This window comes from Dipodomys spectabilis, unplaced genomic scaffold (assembly GCF_019054845.1).
Source record: "Dipodomys spectabilis isolate Male_0828 unplaced genomic scaffold, ASM1905484v1 ptg000043l, whole genome shotgun sequence".
Classification (NCBI taxonomy): Eukaryota; Metazoa; Chordata; class Mammalia; order Rodentia; family Heteromyidae; genus Dipodomys; species Dipodomys spectabilis.
The window spans coordinates 8,070,641-8,084,566 of record NW_024870720.1 but is presented as its reverse complement, the minus strand read 5'-3'; positions in this window follow the sequence as shown (position 1 = coordinate 8,084,566).

Sequence of the window (13,926 nt, the reverse complement as noted above, 5' to 3'; positions counted from 1 at the left end):
GATAGATAGATAGATAGATAGATAGATAGATAGATAGATAGATAGATAGATAGATAGATAGACAGACAGACAGACCAACCGACCTACAAAGGCTCTCTCATACCAAAAGTTTCTTCCTATATCCTGAGAGGTTTTTTTTTTTTGTGGCTATTTTGGAAAATGGATTTATAACCTTGCAGTAGAGATAGCCCCTCCTATATTATTATCACTGTAACAAGAGATAATGAATCAAAAGTGGAAGGGCAGGCCTAGAATCCTAGCACACTGGTGGCTAAAGAAAGACCACTGGCCAAGTATGTGATTGTTCTATACATTGAAAAGTATAGAAATGGTAAAGAAAGAATATGAAGAAGATATAAATAAATGAAACGATACCTTGTGTATACAGGTTGCAAAAATTAAATATCCATATTACCCCCAAAGAAATTCCCATTCGTTTCAATGGCATTACACTGAAATAAAAAAATATTTATTTATTTTATTGTAAAGATGATGTACAGAGTGGTTACAGTTACATGAGTAATGAGTACATTTCTTATCCAACATTGTTACACCCTCCTTTGTTTATCTCCCCTATCCCTTCTTCTCCCACTCCTCCCCCTCCCCCAAAGTTATAAAGTTCATTTCCAACATAGTGTCTTGTGAGTATCATTGTTGCAATGGGTCATCCTTTGTCCTTGTTTCAGCATTTTGTTATTCCCCTTATTTTCCCCAACTCAGATAAATGTTAAAAAAAAAAAAAAGAAAGAAAGAAAGATCACCGGTTCAACCAAGCCAGGGCTACAAAGTGAGACCTTGTCTCAAAAACAAAACAGAACTGGGAGCATGTCTGAAGTAGTAGAGCACTTGTCTAACAGGCTCTAGGCCCGGTGTTCAAACCTCAGTCTTACAAATAATATTAAAAACAAAGCAACCAAAACAAAATTAAAAGAAAGACTTGAGCATGTGACTCACCCTGAAATGATTTGCCCCTACTCAAGCCCACTGGAGTAATACTCATCCCAGAAAGGTAAACTTCAGCCTTGTCATGAGGAGAGAAATGCCAGACAACCCAACTACAGGGCATTCTGTAAACGCATGGGCTGGTGCTCAGCAGTGGTGTCAAGTCTTGAGGGAAATGCAAAGCCTGAGCAACCGTCTGAGGCACAGATCCGGGGAAACCAGGAAGACACACCAACCAAGTGCGGCATCAAGAGTTGGTGTTGGATCCTGGACACCAGTGGAAAACTGGTGACATTTAAATAAAGTTATAGTTAGTAAACTTAAATTTGTGCCAGCTCCCTGGCTTTAGTAATATACTATGAGATGCAAAATGTTGGCATTAGCAGAAGGAATACAGAGAAGAGTTATGAACTCTCTGCAGTATTTTATTTTTTTTTACTACTTTCTTCAAGTCTACCGTTACATTTAAACAGTAAAAAGTTAAGCAAATGAAAAGGGAAGGCTTTTAGCGCTGCCTTATTCCCCAGGGTCAAGCAAAGCTCCAGGTGTGTGCTCAGGTGCTTGTCCACAGGCAGGTCAGTCCAACCTTGGCCCCCAGCATTCCACTGTGGGCAATCGCACCCACCCCCAGCATTCCATTGCGGGCCTGGCTAAGGACATCGCCTTGATCCCAAGAAGACCATAGCCCATTTTGTATTCTCTTACATAGGGTAAGCCCTATATAAGCCCACCCCAAAATCCAGTCCCTTGTACTACCTCCGAACCTGCAGGAAGGTTTGTGCCCCGCGCTGTTCCTCAATAAACAGTCTTCCCTGTTGATGATCAAGTCCGGCCTCTACCTTTTCCATTCTCCTCCATTTTCCCAACAAAAAGAACGAACTGTGTCTATTTTTTGTTTGTTTGTTTTCCTAGTCCTGGGGCTTGAACTCAGGGCCTGGGCAATGTCCCTGAGCTTCTTTTGCTCAAGGCTAGCACTCTACCACTTGAGCCACAGCGCCACTTCTGGCTTTTTCTGTGTATGTGGTGTGAGGAATCAAGCCCAGGGCTTCGTGCATGGTAGGCAAGCACTCTACCACTAAGCCACCTTCCCAGCCCCTCACTCTCTGTGTCTAAAGCCTCAACTCTCTCAACTTTCTTTGTGTGTGTGTGTGTGTGTGTGTGTGTGTGTGTGTATGTGTGTAGGGGGTACCTCTGGAGCCTGAACTCAGGGCCTGGGCACTGTCCCTGAACAGTTTTTGCTCAAAGCTAGTTCATTACCACTTGAGCCACAGCTCCACTTCCAGCTTTTTGAGGAAAGAGTGGGTAGTTTATTGGAAATGAGAGTCTCACTGACTTCCTGCCTGAGTTGGGTTCAAACCATGATCTTCAGATCTGAGCCTCCTGAGCAGCTAGCACCTGGCTTCACCATTTTTTAATCTGAAAGCCAGGACACTTAATGGGGACATTCTTAGGCCCTTACTATGTGTCAGGCACTTCTCTAAGCATCTTACACATGTTTAATCTTCATGCTGGCCAAGCAACTTAGTTCTATAGAATCTCTACACTTCCCTGAGATCCTATATGCCCTTCCTATCATTTAGTTAAAAGTTTTATATTTGATTGGCTGAGATACAGATAGTGCTAGTGTCAGTCAATATTTGGGGTCCTTAAACATGGATTCTTTGGACTCCACATTTCCATCGGTGAGCAGCTCATCTGCAGCCTTAGGTACCCTGAGCCTATAGAGCGGGTATTGAGACCTGGGCTAAGTTGGTTCACTGGATTTGCCCCACCTGGGGCAAAGAGAAAATGCTCTCTTCCCAAACCCAGGACTTAGTGTTGTATGTAAGAGTGAATTTCTTCTCCTCTCAACAAAACCAGAGTCCAATGTACGCTACATCATCAGTGATCAGGCAAAGCAAAGGCCCCTGCTCCCTCCGACATCATCCAGACAAAACATGCAAGCCACTATTGGTGAGTCTAGAAAAACGAAATGTGCTCTATAGTTAGAGAAGGGGCAGGAAAGCGAAGCTACGCACATCCCACCAGGTTGGCTTTGTCCTTACTACACCGAGGAGAAGTACAGAGCTCCCAGTGCTCTCGGGGTGGCTAAGCCATTACTTCACTCTGGACACAAAGAACTCTTGCTGCACACCCCTGGCTGTAATTAGCTCTTGCAGACAGAGGATGAAGAACCAAATATGATAGATCTTTGACTATGGGCCAAGCACACAGAATTATTTATTTTATTCTGCTTAATGAAACAGAAAAGAGGGCTTTATCGGCTAGCCTCTTGTGTTATGAGCCCTGGATAGAAGTACTATGGGATGATAACAAAGAGAACTTCCCTCCAGGATCCCCGCTGAATTGCACGTGCTGTTTTAAGCCAGTGGTGTACTGGGAAAGATTTACCAACCAGCTTGAGGGAGGTGGAGGGGCTGATCTGTACTGTTTGTAAATTACTGTCGTGTAAATATCACCACCAGCTAAGACAGATGATCCAGGCTTTGCACCTGACCTCACTGGATGAACAGCTGGAGACAGGTGGCTCACCATCACACGCTGTAGCCCGGCTCGCAGACAGCAATGTGCAGCGTGAGAAACACAGGTGAGAGCAGCCAAGTAATTAGGAGATGAGACATTGTGAGTACTTATGACTTCATTTTAAATGTCATTTACTTAATTATAAGTTTGCATTGTTTTAGGGCCAGTTAATAACTGCTCACGAACTTCCTGAAGTTGTGGAAGAGCCAGTGTGAGCCCCAGCACATGGCAGGTTTGAACCCTATTCGGTATGGTCTCAGGCAAAGATGGGCACAGCAGCAAACACTTCAAAACAGAGCTCCTGGATCTCACCCAGGGCTTCCCTGCCCTCTTGATAGCAGAGGAGTGACTCCTGCCTTGTTTACTCATTGACCAGAGCCAGAGAAGGCCACACCCACTCCTTACTCCCAGTTACCAACCAGGAAGCTGAATCTCAAAAGAATCAATCAATGCGCAGGTGCCCTTGGCTCATACCTGTAATCCCAGCTACTCAGGAGGCTGAGATCTGAGGATCATGGTTCCAAGCCAGCCTGAGCAGGAAAGTCCGTGAGACTCTTATCTCTAGTTAACAACCAGAAAACTAGAAGTGGTGCTTTGGCTCAAGTGGTAGAGTGCTCGCCTTGAGCTGAAGAGCTCAGGGACAGTGCCCAGGCCCAGAGTTCAAGCCCCATGACAAAAACTCTGGGCCTGAGCGCTGTCCCTCAGCTCTTCTGCTCAAGGCGAGCACTCTACCACTTTGAGCCACAGCATCACTTCTGGTTTTCTGGTGGTTTATTGGAGATAAGAGTCTCACGGATTTTCCTGCCCAGGCTGGCTTTGAACCATGATCCTCAGATCTCAGCCTCCTGAGTAGCTGGGATTACAGGCGTGAGCAATGGTGTCTGGCAAGCTCCTCTCTTTTAATTAGCAACTTTTGTGACTCGACCAGTGTTCCTATTCCCATTTTATCTGTGGAAAAATCAAAGTTGTGGAGCTAAGGGTGTAGCTCCATGTAGAGTGCTTGCTTAGGGATCATATGACCTTGGGTTCCATTCCCAGCACTGCCAAAACAAACACACAGAGGCATACATTAAATTTTTCAAAAAGATTCAAGAGAGTTGAACCACTTGGTTCCATGTGTGGTATAATTGAAGTTGGACAGTGGGATTTCTAAGGGCCCTTGGTAAGAGATGCATCTAGATGTAAAAATGAGTGACTAGAAGTCACTGTGACAAACACTAATGTCTTTTGTTTCTTTTCTTGGCTGTTCTTTTGCAGTACTAGGGTTTGAACTCAAGGGGCCATGCACTCACTAAATTTCTTCCTTAGTTGGCACTCTACTACTTGAGCCATGCCTCCTGCTTGAGTTTTTGCTGGTTAATTGGAGATGGACTCACACACTTTTCTGCCTGGGCTGATGTCAAACAGCGATCTTCTGGATCTCAGCCTTCTGAACAGCTGGGATTACAGGCCACTGGTGCCCAGCTAGCCTTGTCTTTTAAATTCCTTTTATATACATTATCTCTCACTCAATATAAGGTAATCTTACGTGGTAGGTAGGCAAGATTTTATTCTTCCCAGTTAAGTATGAAGAAATGGATGCCCATCTAAAAATAAATAGAAGCAATTGGCTGGGGATCATTATCCATTTTAGAACTTTTTGAAAAAGACACCCACAATAGCAGCTATATGTTTATTAAATAAGTGAGGTGTATAGATGGCAAATATGTATGCAGTTTATGAGAATTTATAGGAAAGAGAAAATATTACTCAGATACACACACACACACACACACACACACACACACACACACACATTTCTTCTCTCCAGAAACAATTACTAATCATTTCTTTACATCTTTTTTTTTTTTTTTTTGTTTGTTTTTTGTTTTGGGTCCAGTCGTGGGGCCTGAACTCTGGGCCTGGGCACTTTCCCTCAGCTTTTCAGCTCAAGGCTAGCACTCTACCACTTGAGCCACAGCGCCACTTCCAGCTTTTTTCTTATGTGGTGCTGAGGAATCGAACCCAGGGCCTCGAGCATGCAAGGCAAGTGCTCTACCACTGAGCCACCTTCCCAGCCCTTTCTTTACATCTTTATGTGGAGTAACTGTAGTACTACAGCTAGCTGGCCTGTGTTTAAATCCTGGCTGTACCACTGACTAGCTGTGTGAACTCTGAACCTTTCTGTGTCTCTGTAAAATAGAAATAATACCAGCATGAACTTCCTAGGGCTATAGTAATGTTTTACATATTGATAAGTATGACATACTTACATTGTGCACCTAGACAGTATGTTTACTTCCTGTGAATGATGCTCTATGATATCTTGGTGCATATCAAAGCAATATCAAAGTAAAAATGAGCATAGGAGCACGGAAGGAGAAAGAGATGAAGTAGCATCTAGAACAAGTTTGGTCAGATGAGTCCTAAAAATATAACCCCAGGGCCTTGAGCAAGCTAGGAATATACTGCCTGAGTCATGCCCCCAACCCTCTCTCACATTTAACAATCTGTGTCTGTCTCTGCTAGGTTTGAAAGGTATCAGGACTTTTGTCTGCTTTTTCTTCAGTGCTGGGGTCAAATCTAGGCCTGTGTGAATTTTTTTTTGGGGGGGGGGGTCTGGTCGTGGGGCCTGAACTCTGGGCCTGGGCGCTGTCCCTCAGCTCTTCAGCTCAAGGCTAGCGCTCTACCACTTGAGCCACAGCGCCACTTCCAGCTTTTTTCTTTTTGCTTATGTGGTGCTGAGGAATTGAACCCAGGGCCTCATGCATGCAAGGCAAGCGCTCTACCACTGAGCCACCTTCCCAGCCCTGATCCTTGTGAATGTTAATCAGCCCTCAAACACTGCGTCAGGAATCTTTAAGGAATCTTAAGAAATTGGCATTATTGGGTTAGCTACAACTCTAGCACATATTTTTACAAGTACAGGCCCTGGGTTCCATCCCCTGCATTAGATAGATAGATAGATGGATGGATGGATGGATGGATGGATGGATGGATGGATGGATGGATGGATGGATGGATGGATGGATGGATGGATGGATGGATGGGAGACAGGCTCATCAGACTTGCTTTGCTACCGGGGTGGACTGGAGACTCCCAGGATGACTTTACACCTCCTTCAGTGAGGTTTCCCACATCCTCTTTTAAAGGAACTGTGCCCTGTCACTCTGCGCTAAGATTCAATTTCAAGTTAACGTGGTTCATTTCTAAAAGGCCAAAGGATTCTTTGTTGGCCTTGATGACTCATCAGGACAGTTTGCCACCTATTTTTGTTATCTCTCGTCACAACTCAGGATCACTGCCCCGGTAATTAAGCCATTTGGCTTGATTTTTTTTTTTTAAGGAGGTAAACCCTGCCAGCTATCATCTCTGGCTATTTTCTGGTAGGCTTGGCCAGGTGTCACTTTCAGATAAAGATGTTTTGATACATCCTGTATCTTCTCCACCCTGTTTCTCAGGTTTCACGATCTTTGCTCATGCACACTTTTTTGGGGGGGCAGGGGCAAGGGTTGGGGAGGCAGAAAGTTAGACTTTCAGTGATGAAAATTGCTGAGCAGTATTCCCACACCTACTTCGCATAGAACCATCATCTCCACCCTATCTGATTAGACATTCAAAAAATGATGCATCTCTGTACATCACCTTTATAATTTTTTTTTTTTTTTGCCATTCCTGGGGCTTGAACTCAGAGCCTAGGCACTGTCCCTGAGCTGCTTTTGCTGAAGGGTAGCACTCTACCACTTGAGTCACAGTGCCACTTCCAGTTTTTTTCTGAGTAGTTTATTGGTGATAAAAGTCTCATGAAGGGGCTGGGAAGGTGGCTCAGTGGTAGAGTGCTTGCTTTGCATGCATGAGGCCCTGGGTTTGAGTCTTCAGCACCACATAAGTAGAAAAGGCCGGAAGTGTCATTGTGGCTCAAGTGGTAGAGCGCTAGCCTTGAGCTGAAGAGCTGAGGGACAGAACCCAGGCCCAGAGTTCAGACCCCATGACCAACCAAAAAAAAAAAAAAAAAAGTGTTGCCGGGCACTGGTGGCTCATGCCTGTAATCCTAGCTATTCAGGAGGCCGAGATCTGAGGATCATGGTTCAAAGCCAGTCCAGGCAGGAAAGGCCATAAGACTCTTATCTCCAATAAGCCACTAGAAAAACCAGAAGTGGCGCTGTGGCTAAAGTGGTAAAGTGCTCGCCTTGAGCTGAAGAGCACAGGGACAGCGTCCAAGCCCCAGAGTTCAAGCCCCACGACTGACCAAAAAAAAAAAGTCTCATGGACTTTTCTGCCCAGACTAACTTTGAACTACAATCCTCAGATCTTAGCCTCCTGATTTGTTAGAATTACACGTGTGAGCCACCAGTGCCCAGCACAAAGTATCTTTTAAAATATTCCCTTATTTTTACTTAGTATACATAAGGCCCTGGGTTTAACAACTTCTACCCCTTCAAAAAGAAAATCTAGAATATTCCCTTATTTTAAAAAACAGAAAAAAATAAGATATTTTATCTATATTGTTATATTATTATCTTTTATCCTTGGGGAAGGGTAAATATGGGCAAAAATGTCCTAGTTTTACCAAGTTGTGTTTGGATTACAGCCCTGCCCTTCCTAACTGGTCCTTATAGCTTGTGAGTCTTTGTGTTCTTCCAGTAAAACAGGAATTGTAATGTCTAATTCATACACTTGGAATGTCTGGAGATTTTTTTTTCCAGTTCTGGGGCTTGCACTCAGGGCCTAGGCACTGTCCCTGGGCTTTTTTGTTGAAGGCTAAGGCTCTGTCACTTGAGCCTCAGCACCACTTCTGGCTTTTTCTGTTTATGTAATACTGAGGAATCGAATCCAGGGCTTCATTCATAGTAGGCAGACACTCTACTACTAAGCCACATTCCCAGCCCCCATGGAGATGTTATACAAAGAGACTACTCTGCCTGGCACATAAAGCGCCCAGAAGATGGCAGCTGTTGCTACTGACATTGTAATTACTCTCCTCTATGTAAGAGATGTAGAGATTTGCTGGGTGGCTCATGCCATACTGATAAAGCTAAGATTCAAACATAGAACTTCTGGATTTAAAACAGTCTGACATTGCTTCCAAAGAACTCTTCTAGTACACTGAAAGTTCCTAGCTCTGTTAATTCATGTATATATATACATATATTTAATAATAGAATCCAAATTATAAATACAAAAAAAATAGTGCTTGGATTAGCTCCTGGCTCATTACCTGTTAGCCAAAGAGCCTGACATGACATTGGGTTGCTTTCCTCCCGGACAACTTCCAAAGTCGCCCTTGAGGTCTTTGTTACTGGAAGTTCTTGACTGCCCTAGCTCCCTGGGGAAACTGAGGCAAGAGCACAGGAGGGTACGTTATGGCAGGAAGTGCAAACTAGTGAAAGGAAAGTTCACAGCATGTATTTCAATTTAGCTAATTCATGCCATCTTTATGTCCTACAAATGGATACATGGACCGCTTTGTTTTTATTTCAATAGTTTCATTTGGGGGTCTCACTATGTAGCCTCGACTGGCTCATGCCTCTGCCTTCCAAATGCTGGGATTACAGGAATGAACTACCATCTCATTTTTAATATGGATGGGTCACAGCTGTTTCAGGTCATTTGGTTCCTTTCCATCTTCCCCAGCAGGGAGGACCACTTTCCTTCTGGGCTCTGGCATCTGATTCTGTTTGTTTGAAGTCTCACATGGCAGGGGATGGGCCCTGGTCTTCACAAGCAGTGGCTCTTCCTTCTTGGGCAGTGATTTTTAAAACTTTGCAGGCAATCCGCAAATCAGCTAAAACCAATCCTGCAGTCCAGCTGCCATTGACAGCTCTGGGCTCCTCCACAGGATCCCATCTCCTCAGTTTACTACCAGAGATTTTCTTTTCTTTGAACCTTACCCAGTGGTTAAAATAAATAAAAATAAAAAACAAAAACAAGGACAAGGACTGATGGCATCTACGGAAGCCTCAGCTTAGCTAAGCGACTTTCATGGAGCCTTCTCACTGGATTTGCAACAGCCCTCAGGCCTTGCTGCTTTCACACCCTAGCAATTTACTCCTAGATTCCTACAGGCCTGGCCAGGTGTGTCTGGAGACTCTTGCCCTAAACCGGTACAGAGCTCTAAGAAATCAGGTAGCCCTGTGGGCGGAGCAGGAGAGCCTAATCCTGCCCCCAGTCCAGGGCCCTGGGTTCCAACTCCTTCCAGAGTGCACAGGGATTAGAGCCAGAAAATCATAGCCATCAGAAGGGGTCATGTATTCATTCATCATCAAATATTTATTGGGCTTCTACTGGCGATAAGGCACTCTGTTGAGGCCTTGGTTTACAAAGATGAGTAAGTCCTAGTTCCTAGTGGACTTTGCAGTTAAACACTCCTACACATAACCACGATGCTGCGTGACTGGAATCATGAGAGAGCCAGAAGGCCTGACAGTGTGGAAGGTGGACTGTAGAGACAGGGCTATGACATCACAGAGGAAATGATGTCTTCAGAGCCTTCCAGAAGGCAGAACTCAGCGGCTGAGGACACATGGTGTAAGAGCCAGGCTGGGGAAAGGCTCTATTTGGTTTGCATCCACCAGTACCCAGAAGTTAGGCCAAGATGAGTACAGTAGTTCATTTGGAAGATGATTCCAGGAAAGAGCAGTAAGAGGTGGAAGGATGCAGCAAGAATGGAAGGATATGCTAAAAAGATGGCTGCCATTGGGGTGACTGAAGGCCACAGCCACTGGGTAGCCAGGAAGTCAGGGTTACCCCAACAGGAGGTCACAGAAGCTGAGTGAGGCGAATTACTTCTCAGACTAAAGCGCGCTCTCATGCCTGGCACCAGTGGTTCACACCTGCAATCCTAACTACTCAGGAGGCTGAGATCTGAGGATTGTGGTTCAAAGCCAGCCTGGGCAGGAAAGTCCATGAGACTCTTATCTTCTACTAGAAAACCGGAAGTGGTGCTATGGCTCAAAGTGATAGAGCGCTAGCCTTCAGTGAAGGAGCTCAGGACAGTGCCCAAGACCTGAGTTCAAGCCCCACAACCAACAAAAAATTTAAAAGCCCTAGAAAAAGGACTGTAGTATTTGCAGCAGCTTTTATTGTGTTTAGGTAAGTACAGCCAAGCATCAGTAAGGCTGACATGAAGGGAGCCAACGACTCGGAGACAGGAAAAGAGTATAGAAATGATAGACTTGATCATTGAAATGGTGAGAGATAAAGCTTAAAAGGAAAGAGCCAAGTTGTAAGCCTCACTACGTAATTAGGTCTTTATTCAATAGGGATTTGGCTCACCTGTGCCATGGTCAGATGAGCCAAGTGTCACATAAGGTGTGGATAAACACGGTGACATGTAGCCATCAACCCTACCAGCACCCCCGCCCCTCCCCCATTGACCAGTCGGCAGCATTTAGGTGTGAGTGAGTTGGAACTTCTGTACTCACAGGCAGAGAGGAATCCAGATCCTATCATGATTCTTTATTCCTCTGTTTATCCAACCTGATCATCGTTTTCTGAGCAACTGTGGCAAGGGCAGCCTCTAGCAAAGGTCTAGCACAGGGCAGGGACTCAGAAAGTATCAGAGTGACAGATGATGACAGTAGTTATACTCACGGCTCTACCTAGAATTCTGTACTGTGCTTAAGCAGGATTACTGATGCAAAAGGGTACTAGATTATCTAGTTGAAAGAAGCCAGAAAGGTGAGGCTAGCTGGATGCTTTCAAGTATTTTGGAACTCCTTTTTTGTTGTTCCTGTTGTTAGTCATGGGGGTCTGAACTCGGGGCCTGTGCGCCATCCCTCAGCTCTTCAGCTCAAGGCTAGCGCTCCACCACTTGAACCACAGCACCACTTCTGGTTTTCTGGTGGTCTGTTGGAGATAAATATCTCATGGACTTTCCTGCCCAGGCTGGCTTTGAACTGCGATCCTCAGATCTCAGCCTGCTGAGTAGCTAGGATTATAGGTGTGAACTACTAGCACCCAGCCTTTTTAAAAAAAAAATTTATTGTAAAAATACCATACAGACTGAAATGAAAAAATTAAGGATTTTGTTGACTTATTCTGTATCATCATATGTTACATAAAAAGCATAGTATGTCTGTTTACTTTTTAAAATATATCAATATATTATATGTACTTATATATTAAACATGCTTTTATAAAATCTAGTACAGTACAGTAGAAGAACTTTTACTTCCTACTGAATACTTTCCCAAATATATGTTACTTGAAATAAAAAAAAAAAATACCATACAGAGGGGTTACCGTTACATGAGTTAAGGTAATGAATACATTTCCTATTTATTTCCTATTGAGCTTTATTACCTCTTCCTTTGTCCCCTCTTTTTTTTTTTTTTTAATAAGCCCAGGACTGGTCACAGAAGAGGCTTTATTCCCCTGTGTTATTCCAACCAGACCCCAATGGAGAATTCTAATTGTTGGCCCATGGAAGACGCTGTGTGCCTCAATCTTCAAGTCGTTAGGAGAGCCTGGACTTTCCCTCTGGTCTTGGCCATTGAGCGGCTGAGCCCGGGCTTCTCCCTATTTGGACAGCAGTGGCTTCTGGTTGCTAACCAGAGAAAGAGTCTATCATTGTCATGGTCAAGAGGGCAGTATGTTCAAGTGGCTATGTGACCTTTCTAGAAAATCCCCACAGAAAGAGGAAATATCCTAGTGGTAAAGAAGAGGAAAACAAACAACTTAGTCACCAAAATCATTTCTGGAGTAGAGTCCCACGCCCAGTGATTCGGGACCCAGACCTCAAGGTGGAGAGTGTTAGGTAACAGGATTCCAGGTCCCAGAATCTGGGATGACTTCCAGAGGTCATTCCGCCCATCCCCACCCTGCAGGCTCAAACACCCAAACTCAGATTCAGAGCTGTGGCTCGGCTTTACCACCATTAGCAAAGGAGAGATGCTTTATCTTTCCCCCTGAGGGATCATAAAAGTTTGTAGGTTAAAAAAAAAAGGATTTTGTTTTTTTATTGATCATGGAGCTTGAACTCTGGGCTTAGGCACTGTCCCTGAGCTTTTCAGCTCAAGACTAGTGCTCTATCCCTTGAACCACAGCACCACTTCTGGTTTTCTGGTAGGCAATTGGAGATAAGAGTCTCATGGACGGGCTGAGAAGGTGGCTCAGTGGTTAAAGCGCTTGCCTTGCATGCCTGAGGCCCTGGGTTCGATTCCTCAGCACCACATAAGCAAAAAGAAAAAAGCCAGAAGTGGTGCTGTGGCTCAAGTGGTAGAGCGCTAGCCTTGAGCTGAAGAGCTGAGGGACAGCGCCCAGGCCCAGAGTTCAGGCCCCATGACCGGACCCAAAAAAAAAAAAAAAGAGTCTCATGGACTTTCTTGCCTGGGGTGGCTTTGAACTGCAGTCCTCAGATCTCAGCTTCCTGAGTAGCTAGGATTACAGGCATGCGCCACTGGCACCTAGCTGAAAAGAATTTTTTTTGGGGGGGTCCGGTCGTGGGGCCTGAACTCTGGGCCTGGGCGCTGTCCCTCAGCTCTTCAGCTCAAGGCTAGCGCTCTACCACTTGAGTCACAGCACCACTTCTGGCTTTTTTCTTTTTGCTTATGTGGTGCTGAGGAATCGAACCCAGGGCCTCAGGCATGCAAGGCAAGCCCTCTACCACTGAGCCACCTTCCCAGCCCCTATTTTTATTATTTCTAAGAACAATATCTTTCCTATAAATTTTTGTTTTAAAAAAATTCTTTTCATGGGCTGGGAAGGTGGCTCAGTGGTAGAGCACTTGCCTTGCATGCCTGAGGCCCTGGGTTCGATTCCTCAGCACCACATAAACAAAAAGAAAAAAGCCAGAAATGGTGCTGTGACTCAAGTGGTAGAGCACTAGCCTTGAGCTGAAGAGCTGAGGGACAGCGCCCAGGCCCAGAGTTCAGGCCCCACGACTGGACCCCCCAAAAAATAAAAATAAAAATATATACCCTGGAAACCGGGCAATGCTAATACTTTAAATATGTCTCGACCTCAGTTCAGAAACTTGTCATTCACCAGATCTGCATTGGAGCTCAACAAGACAGTTTCTGCACCCCAGGAAGGGCTCCTAATCCACCTGAGCAGAAATACTGGTATTTTATTTTTAATATAATTTTATTTTTATTATTAAGGTATTGTACGAAGGGATTACCATTCTATAGTTGGGTGGTATTTTATTAATCTGATATTATTGCTGTGGTACAGGCATGTTCAAATGCATCTTGAAGTCTAAGAATCTTTTTTTTTTTAATAGATGCTGGGGATGGAGTACAGCGATGCCTTTGGAAGGCAGAAGCCAAAAGATCAAGAGTTCTAGGCCATCCTCAGTTACACAATGAGACTCTGTCCCTTCCCCCTCAAAAAAATAATAATAACTTCTACTTCTATCTCCTGTGTCCTAGCCCAGGTCCATTGAGAAACCTGTTCACATCAACACGCAATGACGTGTCAGATCCCTGAATCTTTCTGTGAGTGGAAAACACATGTTCCCATCGCACAGTTAGTGTGGCA